This window comes from Pelmatolapia mariae, linkage group LG3_W (genome assembly GCF_036321145.2).
Source record: "Pelmatolapia mariae isolate MD_Pm_ZW linkage group LG3_W, Pm_UMD_F_2, whole genome shotgun sequence".
In the NCBI taxonomy this organism is placed as follows: domain Eukaryota; kingdom Metazoa; phylum Chordata; class Actinopteri; order Cichliformes; family Cichlidae; genus Pelmatolapia; species Pelmatolapia mariae.
The window spans coordinates 51,797,384-51,805,582 of NC_086229.1; the positions used below are offsets into that span (position 1 = coordinate 51,797,384).

Below are 8,199 nucleotides of genomic sequence, written 5' to 3' on the forward strand. Positions count from 1 at the left end.
CTGTCCAACTCGGAATATTCGGTTTCAGAAAGGCTGATAACAATTAGTTCAATCAATGCGGAGTTGCTTTAACCCCAAGTTAAGCTCGCGCACGAGGATACATAAAGCCCTGATTAGTGGAGCACAGATTAAGCAAGGCACCATGGAGACGGAGGGAGAGAAGGCGCGGTCAATGTATTTTACAGCGCTTGAGGCCGAAATTCTGATGGCAGCATATGCCGATAACATGCATATTTTGCGGAAAAAAAGTAACACAGCCTCAGGTGCAAAAGAAAGGGAGCATGCATGGCAAAACATAGCCGACAGAGTCAATGCGTGAGTGTTAATGTAAACATTGATCTAGGGATTTCCACCCATTAAACACGTTATTTTATTATATTTAATTTTAGTGTTTATTTCATACATTTTATTTTGTGATGTGATGTGAGCGCAGGTGCAACCCAACAGGCCCCAAACGTTCCTGGCAGCAAGTAAAAATGAAATATAAAAATATAGTCCAAACAGGTAAGGTGTAATTGTATTATGAGCCATAGTGCTTGGTCTGTTTGTCCTATGTAAATCAATTGCAGTTAGAGGCTACATTAATTTTCTTTCTTTAAGCACTTATTGAAATTATCTGAGCACATTACAAGTACATATTTGCTTACTCTGTATGCTCAAATGTGACCCGTTATAGCCAACAGAAAAAAAGCGGAGGCCCGAAAAACAGGTGGGGGTCCTCCACCACCACCACTCACAGAGGCTGAGCAGTTGGCCCTCAGCCAAAACAGTGGGCGCCCTGTGGCTGAAGGCATCTCTGCGGGGACATCCTCTGAGCCAATAACCCCGCAAGACACAAGTGCCTACATAAGAGGTAAATTCAAAATAATACATGATGTGCATACATCCTTTCTTCACAGTCACCTTTACAGTGCTACTCATTCATTTGATAAACTCTTTACCATAATGAATTATTTTGTAGTGAAGTTATCTTCCTACTGATGTTGCCTTCCCTCAGTCTTGGTTGTCTTTGAGAGCATAATGACAATGAAGTGTAAGGTGATTGGTATATGTTTGTTAATTGCCATTTGTTTCCTTGTAAGTTATAAGTTACCTGTATAAACCTCATATTCTATCAGTTGATGGTGATGGTGTACTGCATCTGGTGCAGCCTCCTGTTGAGCCAGACCAACATGCAGTTGTGAGTACTCTTAATACTACACAGATTATATGAGTTTACAGTAGAACAGCAATGTTGTTAATTCCTCTACTACAGGAAATTGAAGAAACATTGACAGCTGTTACAGAGGAGGAAGCAACAGAGACACTTTATGAGGTTTACATCTTACAATGGAAAATATAACAATTGAATAAAATGTGGTACTATAATAAAACCATGGACTTTCTATGTCTCTAACAGAGTGATGATGGAAATGCAGAGGAAGAGGGTCCAGCCACTTCTCCAACAAACCTTTCCTCAGTAAGATGTTCAGCACTGATTTACAACCAACCTTAGGCATGTACTATGGATGTCAATGCTATTTCCTGTGTTTCCATAGCTCCCTGTAAAGCAGCTGTATAAGAAATATTTGATCAAGAAAATAGAAAAATGCGACTTGGAAATGGAGCACTTCAAGCAGCAGATCCAAAAGACCAAGATTGAGATTTTACTGCTGGAACATCAGTTAAGGGTGGGTGAAGTGGTCAGAGATGGACGAATTATTTCAGTGTTTGAACAACATACTAATATACTTATTAATACTTTGTGTACAGGAAATACAGGCGACCAATAAAGCCAGTTGAACAAAAAATCTGTTTATTCTTCTTTCAACATGTTGAGGTGATGGGTCACAGGAAATGATTGTGACATATGGTGTCTCTGACTGCTCTTCCATCTTGTATGTCCGTGGGAGGGTCAGGATGTTCATGGTTTGGATCACTGCTGATGTTTGGTTCAGAAGGACAGTGTTCTCCTCTAATTGTGGCAATGTTGTGAAGAATCACACATGCCACAATAATGTCACATGCCCTTTCTGGGGTGACCCTGAGTCTTTGAAGGCACTGGAACCGGGCCTTAAGCATTCCGATAGTCATTTCAACTCTGGCTCTTGTCCTGCAATGAGCCAGATTATATCGCTGCTGTGGGCCCGGTTCAGGGTCAGGGTAAACATGGATACCCCCTATCACCAAGCAAGTAGCCAGTGAACTCTCCTAAGACAGAAGGATACACTTCAGTTCAAATGTCCCTGTAGCAATTAGTCTTTATATATTTTAAAGTATTTTCAACTCACCATGTCCAAATTTTGTGCTCAGTGTACATTCATGAAAAATTCGTGAGTCATGAACAGAGCCTGGCCACTTGGCTTCCATATTTGTGATAATGTTGGCAGCATCACATATGATCTTCACAGTGCAGAGAACACAAATTAGCATCCATTACTATAATGACATAATTTGTTAGTTTGAAATGCTACAGGGAACTATGTACCTGTACATTAATGCTGTGGAAAGACTTCCTGTTCACATAATCTCCTTCATTTACTGAAGGAGCAATGATTGGAATGTGAGTGCCATCTATACAGCCAATCACGCCTGGGAACCCTGAAAATAAATGTAAAATGTAAGTAGTAGTTCAAGTATCACCACATCATGAATTACGTTTTGTTCATCCTGATACCTGCAATTTTGTGGAATCCCTCTTTGATAAATCTTGTGGGTCTATGACCGGGGAACACCACAAACGAGTACAGGAGACGTTTCAGTGCAACTGTAACATTCCTGACTGCCCGACAGACGGTAGCCTTGGAAACGTGCTCAGCGTCACCAATATTATACAGAAAGCTCCCGTTTGCAAAAAAACGAAGTGCAATACAAATAATATGTACAGAACTGAGAGAATGTCCGCGATGTGTCACATGAGCAATATAAGGCCTGAGGATGTTATTCAAATATATTATAAACTGTGCTGAAAAACGGTAACGTTCACACAGAAAATCATCAGGAAATGATAAAATGTCCAAACGCGCTCTAATCACTCTCTCCCGGCGGAGAGCTCTGCGGAGAATTTGGGCTTCAACATCTACTGGATCTTCAAGGAAGGGGCACGCCATGTCTGACACTTCCTACAGTCAGGTTTCCGACAAAGAGGCGGAGACAGTCAGGGTTAGTTGAAGTAAACCTGTTAGGGGGCAGGTTAGCTTCACGGAGTGTGTCGTCATAGTAACTCACTCAGAATTAATCTAAACTCGCTTTGTGAAACCGAAAACCCAGAGTTTTTGTTAACTCAGGGTATACTTACTCAGAGTTTGCACTAAACCGGCTTTCTGAAACAGGGCCCTGGAGACAAAAATTAATCGCTTAGAAGTAAACGTGGAGGTAAATGGACTGTGTGGAAATGAAACAACCTTGCCTTTGATTCAAAGCAATGGCGATGAGCAAGCTAGCACACAGCTAAGGAGCACAGATAACATGACCAAGAAAGTAGAGTCTGTGCATTATTATAAATCCTCAAGCGATAATCCCCCCTTGGACTGTCTTGGTGCAAAACCAAGACATAAATCATGTCTCCTGGAAGGGGGAGGACGTATCACAGGCAGACCACAGCGAGCTGAAATCTCTGAAACCGACTGGCCTTCACTTCCCACGAGACAGAGAAGCTCTTCTACCCCTGTATACGGGAGGAAACAGGACTGGACAACAATACTGTAAATACTGTAAACTCTCTGAATGCAGCTGTATTCATCAGTGGGCCTGTACCGCCCGTCAGAGGAGGAGACGAGAGATTCAGCAGGTTGTTTGCACTGAATAAATGGCTTATATCAGCATGTACTGACCACTCAGTGCATTTTATCAACAACTTTAATATTTTTTGGGAACGCAGGCATCTGTTTAAAGCAAATGGATTTAATTTTAACAAGTCAGGGGTGAAACTGTTCACCTCCAACTTGTTTTACTCCATACGTCATCCATCTGTGCTTGGTGCCAAGGCTGAGATAAACGAGGAGTGTTGGGTCTGTTCCCACAAACCCCGCTAGTTCTAGAGACTTATTCATCATGAAAGAAAAACAAGGCAACAGCGTTCGATCGATTACTTGCGCAAGGGAGGCCTTTGGTCAAGAACCAGCTCTTGGAGCTCACGCTCCTAACCTGTCTCCAGCCCAAAGTCCTTCAAAGAGCAGCTTCCCTTGCAGCAGTATTTATTGACAACTTCAACCAATAGTTTACAAAACACCTCCCCTTGCAAACCCCATTTGGTTACAAAGAAAATGCAGTGTGTGTGTGTGTGTGTGTGTGTGTGTGTGTGTTCCTGCTGACCAAAGGGTCGTAAATGCAGGAAGCTTACTTCAAAAGACCTGTGATAAAACACTTCAACCTCGCACCCAGAACCTCGAGAATCTGGGGAGGGGGAGAGTGGAATTGTTTTCATCCCACAGTTAAACTATATAGAGATGGATGGTCAAGCATAAAAATGACAAACATTTATCAATTCACTCTAACAAGGAGTTATCTCATAAAGAGGAACAAACAGTACTCCAAGAACAGACAAAGCCCAGCAGAAACCTTGAGGAGGAGCTCCATCTGCCCCCACCCGGGAAGAGCCTCAGAAAGGAGAGACATCTGAGGCAAGAAGAGGGGTCCCTATTTGCCTCCAACTCTCTCAACAACACCAACGACCAGGACCAGGAACCACGACCTTCCCCAGTCCCCCGAACCCCTGACAGACCATCACCCTCCTCCCCCTCCCTTTCTCCCTCATTCCCACACCTGAAATTCACTGAGGAGATGATGGAGCGGGTCAATGCTGGGCTCAGATCTACCCCCCAGCCCAATCCCTTTTTGTCCCCCATAAACCCCCCACCAGAGCAGCCAAAGGTTCGCCATCGAGCCCCGCCCTCAACAGAGCAATCAAAGTTACATTGCGCAGCCTCGCCCCCCTTAGTTCCTCCTTACCACCTTCATGCTCTGTCTCCGCAGTCTGATGTGTGATGTGTTGAGGGTCCAGGCTGTGAGGATTATGGCAGTGGTGACCAGGAGAAGCTGGGATCCTGTTTATTAGAAGGTTTTAAAATTTCTGTACTTTCAGGTGACAGAAGGAGACATGTGGCCTGGTCAAAACACAGAGAGCTGCACTCTAAAAGATCTTTAAACATAGTAAACATACCTTGTGTGCCACAGACTGCTCCCAAACACGAGGGGGCAAATAATACCAACTTAATCACTGAGCACAGCCTTGATTTTATGTTTTTAACTGAAACTTGGTTGGACCAAAGTAACAGTGGAGCTGTTCTCATCGAGACGACCCCTCCTAACTACAGTTTTATCAGTGAGGCCAGGGTGAGCAGGGGAGGAGGAGGGGTTGCTGTCTTATTTAATGAATCATTTCAATGTAAGCAGCTATCTCCTGGAAGTTTTCAGTCTTTTGAATATGTGGCGTTACAGCTGAAGGCTCCATCCAAAGTTGTGTTTCTTAATGTTTACAGGCCTCCCAAATACTGCACAGACTTTTTTAATGACCTTAGTGAACTGCTGTCTGTGATCTGTGTTGATTTCGACTGTGTAATTATTGTTGGGGATTTTAACATCCATGTGGACAACCCTCAGGACAAAGGGACTAAAGACCTGAGTAACACTCTGGGCAACTTTGGGCTGACTCAGCATGTAACAGAGGCCACACATAATAGAGGACACACTCTTGACCTACTGATCTCCAAGGGCCTGAGCATTTCAAACGTTACTGTGTCTGATATGGGCCCGTCTGATCATTACTGTGTTTTCTTTGAAAGTAAAATCTCAGCCCACACAAATACGTCAACAGCAGTGATCACAAAACGGTGTATAACTGAACACAGTAGTGAGATCTTTAAATACTACATGTTGTCTTTATATTACATAATGTTCAACAAAGTCTAGAGTTTGGTTAACATAAAAGTTGAATGGATCTACAACAACTGCAACCTCCTATCTTTATCTGGGTTGCAGGAAGTGATAGGGTAAGAGGCACACCCTGGACAGCTCACCTGTCTATCACATAGAGACAAGCAACCATTTGCACTCACATGTAATTTAGAATCATCAATTAACCTAACTCTAATAACTGCATGACTTGTAATTGTGGTAGGAAACCAGAATACCCAGAGAGAACGCACTAGTGAGATTGAGGATTTGAACCTAGGACCTTCTTGTTTTGAAGCAACAGCACTAACCACCCCGCCAACGATCCAGGCTTAACATAGGAAAGCTATGATTTCAAGCAATATTTTCTGTCCTTGACAGGTTAAACCACAATAAATAGCAACAATGTTCCCTCTAAGCTGCGCACGTGCGCAATTGCGCACTGCTGGCACGGTCTCTGCGCACAGAAAATCTGCGTTGCGCACAAAAAAAACTTACCTGAATTGAAATTAAAATTAATACTTCAACAATCCTGTTTTGCAGTGTTAGTCGGTGAGTGACTGGCTGCTCCCATATGGGATTAGAACGATGCCACCTTATCCCATAGTCCAGCCAATAATGCGTATATACGCAGCCAATCAACGTCGTTGACAGGCTATGACAGCGTCCTTATGTGCCGACACCGGTGTTTAAGCTGGCAAAGCGGCGTGGCTGATGTGGAGTGAAGCCACGTTAACGACAACGTGAACAACCATTGGAGATGTGAGCAGGACAGACGGAACAATTGACGGAAAAAGTGTGGACTTTATACCAGTTTTTAAATTGTGTTGATAGGCCACGTAAAACCAGAGTTGTGATAAAAAAAAATATGCAATGTTTGGTTTTCTTCCTGAATACTGTCGTTGTTTATATTTACTGCGGGAAGAAACGGTAAAAACGGCGTTTTATAAGGAAAACGCTCGAAAGCACTCTCCGCCTGTCAGCAAAAACAAACCCCACCTCCCTCTGCCTTTCCTATTCGTCCAAAAAAGTACCATGTCGACCAATCCAAAAATGATATGGCAACGTGGCATCTAGTTGTTAAGAAACGGGGGGAAGTTTTAAGAGTGACGGCGGTGTTTTGAGATGTGAGAGATTTGAGACGTTTAGCGCAAATCTTGTGGTGTAGTCAATAGTTTTGTTGTGTGTGTCAGAACAGTGAGGCGACTACTGAACGTTACAGGTGTTAAAGGAGTGATACATCTCCTGTTGTCAGGCCTGCAGGTATCAGGCTGTTGTTCTCCTTTATCTCATAGTGGACAGAAATTATTTTTTGGAGTGGCACAAATAATTTGTGTGGCATCAAATTTGATGCAGAACAGCTGATTGTTCTGTAAATAGTTTGAAATGTTTATTTAAAAATGCCTTGGCTGTATTAAAAAAAATAGCTGCAAAAAACTTTGTTATTTGCCAAACTGAGTTACTTTTTTGAAGAAGTAACTATATAATTAATTGCCCAACATTGGTCATTGTATCCTGTATTTTGCAGACAGAGAGTTACAGGACTCTCTCCCAGACCACAGACTCATAATACAAGTCAGAGCTTTATAAAAAAAAAAAAAAAAAAAAAAAAAAAAAAAAGAAAGTTGTGTTTTCGAAATAGGAGTTCAAGTTATTTTTTACTTCCAATAGTGTTAACATACTACACAGGTCAATGACTAGATTTTTTTTTTAATTTTCATTGTAAGTGGGCTAAAGCAGTTAATTAAAAGTAGTCTAACATAAATGTAAACGCTGTAATTTGATTATTTTAATAAACCATGTAACTTGGATGGATTAGATGCTGGCGTGACCACAGTGCACACATCTGATGTCGCTCACAGTGGTCCAAGGGACCGCTCAGGGAGTTTGTGTGTTCGCTCAGACACGTGAAAAATTAGAGGGAACATTGAATAGCAATAGCATACACATCGTGTGTGTGTAGTCGTCTGCCTCTTATAACCCCAGTGATTTTCCTGCAGTTTGAAATCTCGTGTGATCTTGTGAATTTCATGAGTTCAGCAACTAACCATTCTTACTAGATTGTATCATGCCATCCCAACAAGAACAAATTAAGTTGTTGAATTTCATACAGATCCTTCATGATTTAATTACGTTCATAGAAACATGAAATTTTTGTGTTCAAATTACAAGGTAGACTATTTTAATGTAACAACCACCCAATTTATATTTTTCGGTATACTAAAAAAGAAGAGGCGGCTGCTCGACTTGACGGAGATGGATGCCTTCCTCAAACCACGATCCAAAGCGCGCGAGACTGAAATCCCGTGCGGTGTCGCAAGATTTAAC

General features: G+C 42.2%; 1 long non-coding RNA gene across 1 annotated transcript; it reads left to right on the plus strand.

The window, feature by feature from the left end:
* Positions 1-817: 817 nt before the first annotated feature.
* On the plus strand, positions 818-1,580 carry LOC134624628 (uncharacterized). Its single transcript, XR_010093594.1, has 5 exons — positions 818-853; positions 1,119-1,180; positions 1,256-1,315; positions 1,400-1,459; positions 1,539-1,580. It is a non-coding gene; the product is annotated as an uncharacterized LOC134624628 (long non-coding RNA).
* The last annotated feature ends 6,619 nt before the right edge of the window (positions 1,581-8,199 follow it).